Source organism: Leptonotus elevatus, chromosome 1 (assembly GCF_054856555.1).
Source record: "Leptonotus elevatus isolate MCC_2025b chromosome 1, RoL_Lele_1.0, whole genome shotgun sequence".
NCBI lineage: Eukaryota > Metazoa > Chordata > Actinopteri > Syngnathiformes > Syngnathidae > Leptonotus > Leptonotus elevatus.
The window spans coordinates 54074026-54090044 of record NC_141239.1 but is presented as its reverse complement, the minus strand read 5'-3'; the positions used below and the strand labels follow the sequence as shown (position 1 = coordinate 54090044).

The 16019-nt window shown below is 42.1% G+C and overlaps 1 protein-coding gene across 9 annotated transcripts in view; it reads right to left on the bottom strand.

Annotated features, from left to right (window-relative positions):
• rbfox1 (RNA binding fox-1 homolog 1) overlaps window positions 1–16019 on the bottom strand; it is a 332184-nt gene that overhangs the window by 111606 nt on the left and 204559 nt on the right. The gene's annotated exons all lie outside the window — the stretch shown is intronic.

The following is a 16019-nucleotide window of genomic DNA, read 5'->3' as shown; positions in this document are numbered from 1 at the left end:
CAACGGTGGCTGCTCCGTTTCCGGCTCCACCCGCTGCTGGACCGTCAGAAGCATCTCCAAGTGTCCAGTTGGTTCATGGGTGCTCTCGCACCTTGGGGTCGCCGGTCTGCTCTATCAGCAGGAGTCCCGCTGGGTGTGGTACCTGCACATCACAAAGTTGTCATCACCGATGCCAGCCTGAGCGGATGGGGTGCAGTTTGGCAACACAGGACTGCTCAAGGCCGGTGGTCTGCAGGGGACAGGTTGCTGCACATCAATGTGTTGGAGCTTCGGGCTGTGCATCTGGCCCTCATTCATTTTCTGCCCTTCGTGGCAGGGCGCCATGACCTGGTACACCTCCACTGTGTATCTCATCAATCATCAGGGCGGGACGAGGTCTGGGCCGCCTCTCGCCTTGCCAGCCTGCGGGCCATGTTTCTCCCAGGCATTGTCAACCAGTCAGCGGATTGCCTCTCCCGCCGTCGTCCGCCTCAGGGAGTTTGGCGTCTCCACCCGGAGGTGGTGAGCGCTATTTGGAGTTGCTTCGGAAAAGCGACGGTAGATCTTTTTGCCTCCGACGAGTGCACTTACTGTCCCCTCTGGTTTTGGTTTGGCACACCCCTGGCCAAGGGGCCTTCTACATGCTTTCCTCACCCCCTCATTCATCTGACCCTTAAGATGGTCCTTCTGTAGGATCGCACGTTGTTACTGGTGGCCCCTTTTTGGCTTGGTTCCCTCTCCTCTCTGCTCCTCCGATCTGTGGCTCCTGCCCAGTCGGTTGGATCTGCTGTCCCAATAGCGGGGGGCGGATTTGGCATCGTGGGGTCGGATTTGGAATCCCGATCCCCGTCGCTCCATCTGTGTGTCTGGCCGCTGGGGTCAAGACCCATTGCTGATTGAGTGCTCGTCTTCTGTTAAGCATACGAGCCTTAATGCAAGGGCACCGTCCACTCGTTCGCTGTAACAGGTGGAAGCTGTTTGCAGAGTGGTGTGAAAGTTGCGGGAGGGATCCCGTGACGTGTCCTATTCCCACTGTTCTAGAATTCCTCCAATCTGTTTTTGATAAGGGGCTTTACCCTTTTATGGTCAAGGCCTACGTGGCGGCCATTTTGGCCCGCCATATTGCAGTGGATGGCAAGTCTGTGGGTTGCCATAGCCTAGTGGCCTACTTCCTCAGGGCTGCCCTCCGCCTTTGTTCTAGGAAACCACCTCGAATCCTCGCCTGGGACATTTGATTGGTGCTCGACGCACTGTGCAGGTCCCCTTTCGAACCGTTGACTGAAGGGGAATTTTGCTGGCTGTCTCGTAAGACGGCGTTTCTACTTGCGATAGCATTTGCTAAGCGGGTGGGGGAACTTCACGCCTATCTGTTAGCCCCAAGTGCCTTCGTTGGCACCCCGACGGGGCATGGGTCACATTGTGGCCAAATGCTGCTTTTATTCCATTTATCTCTCCTTTCTTATCGGCCATTCCTCTCTTTGTATTCTCCACTGATGGAGAAATAAAACATTAGCAGTCAGAATAATTAAGCTTTTTCCTTGACAATATTTGTGGTTCATTAAAATTATAAAAGTAGAGCTTAAAGATGTTGTTCCCTAAAAAGAATGCCAGAAGTCACATTTTTTTGTTGTTGTTTTTTGTTCCTGCAATTGTCCAGTTCTGTCAAGTTTAGCTGTGTCGCTTGCTGGCCTTGATGTTTAGCTTAACATGACATTGCCCAACTCCATTCTCCTTTATTGTCTCTTATTTGGTCTTTTCTTTTTGTTTAAAGGGACAGTAACATTTTGGACCTTTTAGCCATATTTAATTGATGATTCCTTACCCAAAAAAATCACCAAAGTGGTGTTATCCTCCATTCGCTCCTCTATTAGAAATTATCGGTCATTCTGCTTTTTAAGCACCAGCCCCTTCCAACCCGAGAAAACGAGCGGATACTCACTCTATGAACCCACCCCCGCACCTCTTATGCAAACTAAATACACACCCACTTTCTCTAGACCGCCATGCTGCAGGATAGTGATAAAAATAGCCTTTATCAGTAAACATTCTGTCCAAATTAATTCAAAGCAATCAATTACACTTCACAATGCCAAAATGCAATGAGAAGTGGCCGTCTTAAATTCACAGAAAAGTTCTGTGGGTCACACTTGTGTAAACTATAAGTACAATTTCTGCGCAGTTAAAGTTAATGGAAAGAATAGTGTAGTTAGTGTGTTAGCCTTGTATGCAGAAGGTCCCTGGTTCACACCCCACTTTTTTTTCTCTTCTCCCCTTCTCCTCCACTACGATTTCTTGCGGCAAAGGAGTCATTTTGTTTTAAATGTTTATTGAAGAATTGAACATCCATCCAATTTCCACATTTAAAGAAGACACGGTTGTATTGCAAGGGCTGGCGGTCTTGCGTGGCCATGCAGAGGAGTGCCCGGCTTAGGATGAGGGATGAGAGGGGCGCGGCAAACACACAGGGAGAGGAGGGGTTTTACTGAACCTAATATTTCTTTTTTTTTTTTTTAAATCACATCGCCTTGGTGTCAAAAGTAAGATTTAATCATTATATTATGCCTATAGTTAACTGTGGAAGGGCTTAAAATACAGCGATACATTTCCTTTAAATAAAACAAAAACAAAAAACAAAGAACAAATGACATTAAACATATTAAGACTGAACCAAATATTTGTTTTAACTGATTATAATCAATGGTAATAAAACGTGCATGTAAATAGTTTCTTGTAACCATGTCTTTTTTACTCACTTGAATCAAAAGGGATTCATAGCATTTTGGAAATTACCTTTTATTTTCCAGTCTTCCTTGTTTGTTTGATAGGAGCTGTCCATTCAGCACCACAGCAACAAAATACATTACGCCAGTGAGGCAGCTGCAATTTTTTAGCATTTGCATACGTTAAGAATTCCAAGATTCACTGCCATTCATGTAGAATATTTCTGGAATCTGTTTCATTTGCTTTAACAATAAAAATGAATACTGTACATTTGTTATTGTGTCATGCCAAATAATATGAATACGACAGCTGCAACATTGTGATCTGTTCCGTTGTCTACCTGGCCTTTTAAGCAGTGTGTGCAAATGTATTTTCGAACAAAGAAGAGAGAAGTTAGTTGCCTTTGGCCTACTTTTGTATTCTCTCTCTCTTCTAATCCCCTTTCTTCATCCTATCCCCGTCGCTCGTATCCCCCCCCCCCCTCTCTATTTCCATCTTACACTCCAGTCAACCGTGCAGTGCTAGCGTGTCGTTACATGAACACACCAATCGTCTGTGTATGACTGTTGTGGAGTAGAGAGAAAAATGAGCAAGTGCAATGAAAGGTGAACATGAATGTGTGTCAGTGAGTAATATATGATGTGATGTATGGAATTAGCTATATAATTCCACTTGAAAGATAAGCATTTCAAATTAAATATTAAACTGTAACATGTCATTTCATATTATGGGTCAAAAGTCTGCTTCTTACTCCAGGCACATGTGAAATGTTTAGAATTAGGTTTAAAAATAAAAATAAAAAACATTTAGAAAAAATCTATAGGCGCTGAGCTTCACATGACCGGGTCTCATAAATTATTATAAAAACTCTGCACTCCCCCAGCATAAGCTGAGCTCTCAGGTCTACTAACCAGAATCTTCTAAGTGTCTCTTGGACATGTCTTAAGAGATTGCGCTTTCCAGTTGACAGCACCTAATCTTTTGAATAGTTTGTCTGAGGTATCTTGACTTTGCAGACCCTTAAAAAGCGGCTAAGACCCATCCCATCATTCACATTTTTCTGTTTTCGCTTGAGTGGTTATAAATTAATCTTCATTTAAAAAACACATTTCTGAATGAATTTGTCACACGATGTGTTCCATTATATGGCAAGGACTTTTGGGGCCATTCATCCAGCACAGAGTACAAGTTAGACATGTTTTAAAGGCTATTTTAAGGATGAACTATTCAGATGGGCAGCATGATGCACATTATGACAAAGTTATCCAATGGTGCACAACATATAAAATACTGAATTTTAAAACAAGTGATGGATGTGATTGCCATTGTATTTAAAATGATTATTTTTATTTTATTCGCCGAGAGCGAGGAGAACCGAATGAAAGCTAAACTGGAAAGAAAAGTCGATTTAGCAACCTAGTTCACCCTTAAAACAACTTTAGACACTCTTAGAAGCATCATTGAGGATCTTTATTGAGTAACTACGATGGACTTGGATCTAAATACTCGTGAACCGTGGTTATTTTGGCTTTCTATCCCGTCAACGCTTTTTCATTCATCCTGGTGCCTGGATCATCAATTCTCTTTTTTTTTTTATTATTCTTTTTTTTAAAATATATATATATATATATTTTTTATTTTTTTTGTATGTGGGTGAGTATGTGTATGTGCGTGCGTGCGTGCGTGCGTGCGTGCGTGCGTGCGTGCGTGCGTACGTGCGTGTATTTGTTAGCTCACCAAAAACCTATTAGGAAAAATCCCATACCGTTCACCTGAACCGAACATCGCCGTCAGGAGACCCGCGGGGACCAAAGAAAACCAAGGAAGGTGAAATCCAGCACCGACCAGACACCACCCACCGGGCCACCCACCAGAATTCTTCCCCAACCCCAGAAACATCTAAATTCCAACAAATCCCCCCCCCCCCCCCCCAAAAAAAATCAGGGAGACCGAAGGAGAGACTGAGGAAAGGAATGAAGGACAGATGAAGCCGAGTGAGATCCACAGACACCAGCCTCCACCGATTCAATGACCTGAGGAGGAAGCAGATTGTGTCTGAGTTTCGATAGATGCTGGTGTGGTGGATCTGGCATGCATGAAAATCTCCACCAAAGAGGGGAGCCGTCGACCCCTGCCAGGACAGAGCAAGCGCAACACCTCAGGGCCCCCCAGGCCGCGGCAGCGCCAAAGGCCGACCCCCGGGCCCCGCCAGGGCCACCGGCCGGAGAGCAAACCCAGTAGCAGGAGCGCCCCCCACCCCAACACGGCCCGCGCCCCCGACCCAACGCAGCAGGACGGGGCACTGCAGGCCCGCCAGGCACCCCACCGGCCCCCAACCCCCGCCCCCACGACCCCCCCGCCCCCCATCCACCCCCGCCATCCACCCCAACCCAGCCCCAGCCGCCCCCAGGTCTCCAATCCCCCAGACACCCCCGCACCCCCACCCCGCAACCCCCCCCCCCAACAAAGCCGCCCCCACCCCGACCAACCGGCAGCCCCCCAACCCCCGACCCCCAGCCCCCGGGGACCCCCCGCACCCAGGCACCGGCGCCGAAGAGGGGCCGGACAGTGGAGCGGAGAGGGCAGCCGCGCCCACCCCCCGCCGCGTGGAGGGACGTAACACCGGGGGCAGAAGGGGAGATGGGGGCACCGGAGGACGGCCGACACCCCCGAACCCCAGGCCCAGCGGGGGAAGGCCCCGGTCGTCACCCCAGCGTTCTTTGTGAAAGTTAACCCCTGTTACTGAGTCTGCCAGCTTGCCGACTGGCGAACTCTACCCCTAAACCGTGAATGTGACCCCACCCAGTGTATATACAAATGTGTGTGTGTGTGTGTGTGTGTGGGGTGCATTAAAATTAGGAGCAGGTGAACCGGAGCCGAGGGAAATTATATTCCCACGCTCCAATCCACCCGTCTCCCAAGCATGTCACTGAGTGTATGTGGTGCATTAAAAACAAATAGATGGGGGGGGGGGGGCACGGACAGGGGACCGCAGCACTGCTCTATACCGCGGTCCCCAACCGATGGCACCCCCACAAGCCCCCCCCCCCCCAGTTGTGTGGTGCATTAAAATTGGAGGGGAGTTGTAGGGTGCAGACGGTGTTTCCACCCTACCCCACCCCCCCCAAAGTGTGTTATGTGCCTTATATGTCTATAAAAGTGTATTGTGCAAACCTAGTGTAGTGAGTTTAAGAGGAGCAACCAGCGGGGCCCCTCCCAACCGGGTGGGGGCAGGAGGCGCACCCGCCCACCAAGCCCCCACCCACCCCACCGGGACCCTGGCGGGCATATGGGACCAGCCCGGCGGGGCGATAGGGCTCGCCCCCCGGATACTGGGGCCCGCCCGAGGCGCCAGGACGCCCACCGGAGCGGGGCGGGCACAACACCAAACCCCAGCCACCCCCGCCGGCCCCCGGAGCACAAAGACCCGGGCCATGGATGGAGCCCCCGGCCCAGGGGAGGGGAAGGAAGGCGTACCGGGGAGGGGGAAGGGAGGGGGGAAGGAGACGACAAGAAGGGCAGGGGGCAGCGGCACGGCCGCAGAGGGAGGGGGAGAGGTGGAGGAAGGGTGACGAGGGAAAAGGGACAGGGAGGCGGAGGACGGGCGGGGAGAGGCGAGGAGGGAGAGGCAGCAAGGGGGAGGAAGGGGGAGGGGAGAGGGAACCACGGGGCACCCCGGCGGCCCACAGGCCCCGAACCGCGTCGCCGGGCCCAGAGCGACGGACCGCGCCGGAGCGGCGCCGCCCCAGACACCAGGGAGAGCCCCGCAACGCAGCACCCCCCAAGAGACCCAGGGAACGGCCAAGACGCAGCCGCCACCCAGCAGCCAACCGAGGGGCAGACCCGCCCATGCCCAGCCAGGGGGGGACAGCACCCACAGAATTAACCCACTGGCATGCCGTGAATCCGAATATCAACCCCTAGTGCCCATCGGAGGCGAATCCGCTCGATCCCGCTGGCAGTAGCCGGGTTCCTGACTATAAAAACACACAACCATTAGTTACAAATTGCCAAATACAGAAACATCATTGCAAGTTATCACGCTGCTGTGGCTCTCGCTAACAGGCAGAATTAAGTAACCAGGATCATCAATTCTCTTGATCTCATCTCTACTCAACGCTGCAACCGTTCACTTGGATGAACACTGAGTATTAAAGGAGAGATTTGGAATACCACCCAGCGTGGAGGACCTTGAACATTTCATCGACGGATATTTTTACAGCTGCGCGATGGAGGATCCTTCCGTCGAGAAACCGTCGAAGAAACCTTCGAAGAAGAGGAAAAATGACTCAGCGACGGACACGGACGACCTAACCACTACGGACGTTTCGGTCAGTGTGCTGGAGTCCATAAATAAAAAACTTGACGTCCTCGGCCTCATCCGCGAGGACGTCAAAGAATTAAAGGTAAGCCTGGAATTCGTCAGCCAACAGGTAAGTGACCTCCAACGGGATAATGCCGAGTTACACTCTTCACTCGCGGCTGTTTCAGCCGAGCTGAAAACTATTAAAAAGGAGAATAAAACGCTAAAAAAAACTGTTCTAGATGTCCAATCCCGTAGCATGCGGGAGAATTTAATATTCTTAGGCATATCCGAGAATACCTCTGACAACCCAGAGGTTGAGATAAAAAAAATGATGACGACGTCGTTAAAAATTCCTCAGGAGACGGTAAATAACATCTCTTTTTACCGGGTACATCGGCTTGGAGCCCGTAGGGGCAACAAACCCCGTCCTATTGTCGCCAAGTTTGAGCATTTTAAACAGAAAGAATTTGTAAAAAGTAAAGGACGGGAGCTTAAAGGGACCTCATTTGGAATGAATGATTAATTCCCGAGGGAGATCAATGAGCGGCGAAAGGTACTGTTTCCTGTAATGAAACAAAATAGGCAGGAGGGTAAACGGACTACGATAGCCGTTGATAAGTTATATATCGATGGCCAACTATTCCGGAACCCCAATTCCACTCCCTGGCTGTTCTAATTGGCATTGGTGGAACTAAGTTTAGTTTGATTATTAGATGTATACATATACTGTATATGTGGTTATAAAACCAAAAATATGAATCCTCATTATGTTCAGGCTATATTATAAATATAATATTAATACACAACTATATCTAAAGTATATTTAAACAAAAAAATCTTGCTTAGGTTACTGGTGTATTGTTATGTTTAATTCCCTGTTAATTTCCTTCACTTTCACCTCCCTACTCGTTTTTTCACTGTTATATTTACTTACACGTTTATATTGTTTGTATGCATAAATTAGTTCTGGTTTCCTGGAATGTTTGTGGCGCTCGCTCACAGGCAAAAAGAATAGAAACTTTAGACCATCTCTTAAAATTAAAAGCAGATATTTGCCTCCTACAAGAAACCCACCTACAAAAATCTGAAGAAAAATTACTTATTGATAAGAATTTTAGCCAAGCGTACTCTGCCCCTTATAACAGTAGACAAAGAGGAGTCTGTATACTCATACATAAGAATTTACTCTTTACTCTAAATAATACAATAACAGACCCAGAGGGCCGATACATTATTATTCAGGTGACTATATTGAATAAAATATATACATTTGGTAATTTATATGCCCCTAATAATGATGATCCGGCCTTTTTCCATGAATTTTTCTCTAAGCTGTTTGAATTAGCAGCGAACTCTACTATTATTATTAGAGGAGACTTTAACACAGTCTTAAATCCATTAATAGATCGTTCTAATAAAACAACATGTATAAGGCGATTACAATCTACAAAAGTAATAGGTGAATATATGGATGACTTTGGCCTCGTCGACAGCTGGAGACTTAAAAACCCAAATAAGAAGGAATTTACCTTCTTTTCCGCTGTGCACCGGTCTTTTTCAAGAATTTATTTTTTTCTTACAAATAACTCTATTGCTGATAAAACTGTTACAAAAATACATCCTATTATTATTAGCGACCATGCACCAGTCTCCCTTTCCCTACAAGTTGATTATACCTTTAAACCACCACCGACATGGCGTTTTAACATCTCACTGCTAAACGACGCAGAATTTGACAAAATTATAAGAAAAGAGTAGGCAGACTTTTTGGAAATAAATGACTCTCCAGACCTATCTCCATCTCTTCTCTGGGAAGCTGGGAAAACAGTAATTAGAGGTAAAATTATATCATATTCATCTTGTAAAAAGAAACAGGATCAAAAATTTGAAAAATACTTGGAAGATAAAATTAAACAACTGACGGATGAGTACGCAATAAACCCAAATAACCAAATATGGACTGACTTACAAAATACAAAAATACAGTTAGACGATATGCTAACTAAAAAGACAGAGTTTATAATACAACAATTGAGATACAACAACTTTGAATATAATAACAAATCAGGTAAATTTCTTGCAAACCAACTTCAACGCAATCGGGAAAAATCGCTTATAGCGGCTATTAAAGGGACAACTGGTGAATGTACACAATCACCAGAAGAAATTAATCAAATTTTTTATAACTATTATCACAACCTATACTCAGAAACAAATAAGCCTAACCCAGAGCATATTGAGGCATTCCTCAGTAGCTTAAATATACCTCAGTTAACTACTGAATATAAAGATATGTTAGATGCACCACTTACTATAAACGAGTTGTACAGTGCTCTAGATAGTATGCCAAATGGCAAAGCACCTGGCCCGGATGGTTATCCGTCTATATTTTTTAAGCACTTCTGGCTAATGCTTGCTCCACTATTCTTAAGAGTAGTAACAGAAATTAAAACTAATGGTCACATACGCCCACACATGAATACAGCAGCAATTAAACTTTTATTAAAGCCAGAAAAAGACCCCACCCTTCCATCAAGTTACCGTCCGATTTCACTATTTAACACTGATATTAAAATTATCACTAAGGCTTTCACATCTAGATTAAAAACAGTAATCCCGACAATCATTCATAGCGGGCAACAGGCTTTATTAAAGAGCGTCACTCTACTAATAATATTAGGAGGCTCTTTAACCTTATTAGCATGTCACAGCGGCATGATAAAAAGGCAGTTATTATATCATTGGATGCAGAAAAAGCTTTTGACAAAGTTAACTGGTCCTTCCTCTTTGCTGTTTTAAAAAAATTGGGCTTTGGGAAGTCATTTATTCACTGGGTGTCAGTATTATATGATTCTCCTAAAGCTACAGTTACTACTAATGAGATTATATCTCAGAGTTTTACTCGACAGAGAGGCACAAGACAGGGATGCCGACTGTCGCCTTTATTATTTGCAATATTTATTGAACCGCTTGCATTAGCCATATGCCAGGAAAGAAGGATTCAAGGAATTCACTCTGGGGTAACAGAACATAAAATTAATCTATATGCCGATGATATTTTACTTTATTTAGAAAAGCCTGCTATTTCGTTAGGGGAAGTATTTAACTTAATAACTAAATTCTCACAGTTATCAGATTATTCTATTAACTGGACAAAATCAACACTTCTACCTATTACAGAAAATTCATGGAACCCTGCAAGCCAGGACCCACACACACAAAAAATAAGTTGATTTGGTGTTGAGTTGCACTTTTAATCACTGAGCTTATTTAGACACAAATAGAAAAAAAAATAGTACATACACAGCAAATCGGTCAGTCTTAAATTTCCAGTGTTCGATCAAATATGCAGTAACAATGTTATTCTAACACTGTTGGGATAAAAAGTTACACTGCCAGAGTAAATTTCCTTGAGTGTTTCGGGTGAATGTCGGGTGTAACCTGAATACTACCTTGAGTGTTAAATTGACCAAACCCTCATTTCCGGTGAAGAAGAAACTTTCTAATTTTCTAGCGCGCTGTCGACATTTCAATAGCGATACATCCAGTTGTTGTTGTTGTTTTTGTTGTCGGCGTGGTGTGGCACAGTGGTAGAATGGTTGATCCTGAGAGTGTAGGTTCAATCCCAGGCCAGTGTGACTATGTCAAAGTATCCTATAGAAAGATAATGAACCCCCAATTTCTCTTGATGCCGTGTTATCAGTAATCAAAATGTAAAGCATTTTGAGGGCCTTGTAAGGAGGAAAAACGCTAAATAAATGAAGTACCATAAAATGTTAACACTAACACTAATGCAATACACTCATAAGTGTTTAAACGACAGAGCTAAGTGTAGTGTGGCAGAATGAAATGCTTAACACTGACACTAGTGTGGAATACTTTCAAAACTACTCAGTGTTTACCAGTGTCAATTTTTAACACTATACAGTGTTGGAGTAACACTGGATAAGTGTGGAAAAACACTTTGAAAAGTGTCAGATTTACACTCATTGGTGTGGACACATATAAACAATTTTAATGTTAGATTTACCACTCTCAGAGTTAATCTAACACTGGCAATTTTGCTGTGTATATATAGCAAATCGACCAATGAAATTATGATTTATTTATTTTTAATTTATTTTTATTTTTTTACCCAAAATTGCAGTCTTTGCATTTTGAAAATTCTTCATTCTATATTGTTCAGCCCTGATTAGTAGTGGACTAATATTCATATGAAAGAAAGCAATCCTTACAATACAGTCACACACAAACTAAGTCAACGACTGAATGCATATAAAAACTAAACAAAAAAAACAGTAAAACCAGTTGCCAGCCTTTCAACCAAAAAGCTCATGTGCCATCAATATATGCTGAAGCAAAAGGTTAGAAACATCAATAAAGTTATCTAAAGATGAGCACCTGAAAAAAAGAAAAAAAAGAATGACAAATCAAATTTCCATTTGCTAGTCTATTTTAATGGTGAAATATCTCATCAACCATACTGTAGTATATTTTGGAAACCAAGATAGTCTTGAAAAAAGTACTGGGGCATTTTTCGGTTCAGTTGAAATTGCTAATAAAAAGCTTGGAATAATTTAGAACCAATCATGCAATGCAAATACAGCTGAATATCATTCCAGTAGTTTTCACCAGAAACAAACAGAAAACTGAAAAGTGTTTGTTTAATGTATGATGGCTCTGATCCCTAAACAATGTCACTGTATGGAGAGAATATATTGTAATGTGTGCTTTTCAAACTGTGTGGCATGGAGGGCAATATGATCACAGCCTGAGCCCCAGTTTATATCAAACCTTGTACGTACCACTGCTCCTTCTATTACCTCTACTTCAAAATCTAATCACAGACAGACAGACAGACACACACACACACCCCCACCCCCACACCCCCACACAGTCAGCTCAACTGGCCAAAGCAGATTGCAATTCACATACTTTTTTAGTTTCTCTGGTTTCAAAGTGTGTGTCGGCAAGGCAAGGGGGATTGCTATAAATAATATTATGGAGAGCATCCCCTGGGCCTGCTCCATATGCAAATATTTTACTAGACACATGCAATTTAAGATTCAACGTTAGCTATATTTTCGGAAGCTGTACGCATACCGACCAACCCATCATTGTAAACAAAAATCAATAAATCTGCTTTCAAATCTCCCAATGTTTCGTCATGTAAAAACCAATTTCATCTTCGTGTGTGCAGGAGATAGCCCCCACCGCTGCATATTATTCGTTATACATTTAACGCTCCACTGCAATTCTGGCCTGGCGTCTTATATGACAGAAGAGGCGTTGTATAGTGTCATTGTTTAATCTGGTGCCAGCAAATATAAATTAGAGCAAGTATTTATTCAACGAGTTTTTAAAGCTTGTCAAGAAGCAAGCAGACAACATCAACCAATCAATTAATTATAAATAATTTAAACTGTAAATGTTTTTTGAGATATGTTTATATTGTCTTTTGGATATAGACTTTGTATTTAGGAGTTACCCATAAGAACAATGTGAATCATTTTTCTTTTGTGGTGCAATTTGTATTTTGCAACAACTTGTATAGGTTGCTATGTGGTATAGGGGCTTCAAATTGCTGGACGTTTTAGGCCAAATATGCTGATATTTTGAAATGGTGAACTGAACCCAATATCAATCCTTTTGATCAGTGGTGCATGCAAAAGCCCCTCCATAGACGAATGAAAATTCATAAGATATTTTCTGTGATGTTATAAATAGAACATGCTTGTTGTAAAAATGGAAACAAAAGAATGACACTGGCAGGTCTTGTTAGAAGCAGGATAAAATCTGTTCAAAGCAACAGCAATACAAAGCCACTGTTAAATCCTTTCAGCCTGACGAGGTTGAGATGGACAGGTACCAACTCAAGCAAGTAGCAGCAAAAGACAGTCGTGCACAAATGCTTCCCTTTGCTTGCGAGGTACTGCATGCTGTTGTTGCTATTAGAAGAGTCACGTTCTAACAGGGGTCACCGACCTTTTTGAAACGGAGAGCTACTTCTTGGATATGGATGAATATGAAGGGCTAAAATAACAAATTAGTTTTTCCTATTTTTAATTAATTAATTTAATTACCTTTATATTTCATTCATGAATAATTAATGATAATAATTTATGTGAAGACCTCAATCATGTTAATGAATTCTCACAATAATTAAGAAACAGATCAATATCATTATGCAACACTTTACTTCAAAACATTTCTGACAGTGTTTTCAAGCGATCACTTCTACAACATTCCTAGAAAATAATGCACCATCGCCGGTTATCTATTTTTAGAACAGGCCCGTGGGCTGCCCATGTGGTCCTCGCAGGCACCACATTGGTGACCCATGCATTAGAACGTACTGTAGCAGGGCTCATTGGATTACATTTAAATTTAAATAAAGTTTGCAGGTAAAAAATTTTTTAAATAAAAACGTTCAGCAGAAGAATTAAGTGGAAAAAAATTGTAAATCAAAACTAGATGTTCATCATTGATAAATGTGGTAAATTATGTGCCACAAATTTAAGCAAAGGACACATGTTGGACTTAAAAGGAAATGTACAGTACACCAAAATGGGCTCCACAATCAATTTGTGTCTTTATTTATTTGCCTATTACACTAATAGAACAGAGACTAGTGAAGAATGTGGTATGTACAGTATTTGTGTTATTGACGATAATGACGGCATTGACTGTGTGCATTATAAGTCTGCTCTCTCACATGGAAAAAGCTACTACAGTATTTTACATTGTCAGGTAGATTAAAACGTATAAAAATATTTCATGTTCATATATATATATATATATACACATATTCATGTAAAATATTAAAACAATTTCACAAAGCATTCTTTTTGACTGATTGTGTCAAATACTAAATTGTTTAATATTGGATTAGTTCAAATCTAAGCCATTATTGTTAACAAAAACTAACAAAATAACTAAAACTAAAATTGAACACACATTTTCGTGAAATATGACATTTAAAAAACGAGTGGAGTTAATTGAATAAATAAATAAATAACTGAAACTACATTTTACGTTTATGAAACGGACTTAACTATACTTATAGCAAAAAATGTCTTTCCTTTTCGTCTTTGTCAATTAATTTCATAAATAAGCTTTTGTTTTTTGTTTTTATAGGATAAACTGTTTGGATAATGGATGCATATGTCATTATTACTGTGCTGAGTTTACATTACTTTATTGGTATAGTAAACGCACTGAGCTTATACAGCTTTCTACTCTTTCTATACACCATATGGTGCTATACAATTAGTGCCTTTTTTTATATATATTGCACTCCCCAAATAATCCATGTAAAAAAATTAATACTGAAACTATTACAAACTAAACTAAAACAAAGCATGAAAAAATAACAAACCCACTCTAAAAAAACAAATTAACACTAACTGAATTGCAAAATGTCTAAACATAACATAAACTAATAACACTAATGATAAATCCAAAACTATTATAAACCTATTATAAATATCTGAAACAAATACAAACACAAAGCCACACAAATACCCTATTATATTCCTGTATATGGATGGCGCTACCACTACTGAATATGAATCTTCAAAGCCCCATATTGCATATAGAGGAAAAGCACAGTGTCACTCTTAGATATGCATACTGTGTATTCACATAAATATGCACGCACGTAACACCCTAGCATAACATGCCAACACATTAGCACAAATTGAAATACTTAAACATTGCAATGTGAAAAAAATTATCTCACTCTCACTTGGGCACATGCTCGCATCCTGCAACATGGGATGAAAGTGCTGGATAAAAGAATGGGACTAATAGCATGAAGTTGCTTCATGACAAATTGTGAGATTGCAGAAGCCATTTTCTCTCTTTGCCACATAGCTTTTTTCATCTCAGGGTGCCGCTGAAATATTCCTCTACTTCGGGCCTCTGCTCGGTCACACATTTTCTTGTTTCCACATTCTGCTTTCCAAATGCACATTCAAATTCCCACAATGCCAGTGTGGTGGAAAACTGGGTCAGAAAACTCATTGCATGAGCACCAATTCATTTTGGCAACACAATGACAAGAAACAGTTATGGCCGAAGAAAGGAGTAAACAAATATTGTGTTAATGGCAGTATTTTAGCTGCTATAATCATGTTTGCATATGTTGTGATAATATTGCATCTTGGGAAATCTGGCAGCATTCACAACATTTTGAGCTAACCATTCTGCAAGTAAGCATTGTAGTTTTTTCTTCCATGACTTGACGGATAGGCTGGAAGATCATCATTCATTCCAAGCAATGGCTGGACTACACTGTCACAACATGCGACTCATCGGGCTCTGTTTTTGGAGCGCAAATGCTAGCCGATCCTGATTTACATTTATTTTGATCCGTACAAGCCCAAGGCAAATATTTGCCAGTTTGGCAGATTAAAGTCCCCTCACACATTGGAAAAGACCACCTCCGATCAGATCTGCCGACCTGCGTTTATCTGCGAAATGACCAACACCGGATCTAACCTGCCTCTGCCATGCAGGACTTACGCCACTCAGGAAAATCAGGTCCTCATACAATATGTCAAAGCCAAAAGCTAAGCAGCATTACACTGTTAGAAACACTATTTTATGCAAAACATCACTGTCATCATAGTTACTGCACCATCACATGCACAGTTCTGCTACAATTGGCAAGTGTATTTCGGCAGTTTGGTGATGTGGTGCTGCCTCAACAAATGACAATGTAATCAATTATTTTACTATATTAAAGAATTTGTATCCCCTTTTTTAATTTTTTTTTTTTAGGCTTTTCCTAGCTCTAGTACTCGTGATTGATCACAAAAATGCACTTATTGTTCAGTTGTTTGTAAAGCAATACATTTGGGGAAAAAACCCTAAAAATATATATATTTTTTAAAGTTGTACATATTAGTATATTGTCAATTACAAATACTGTTGGAAAATACTAATGCTGTTAATTTAGAACAGCTGTGGAGTTATACACAGTGTGGCGGTCTTTACTGTATGAGTTCGA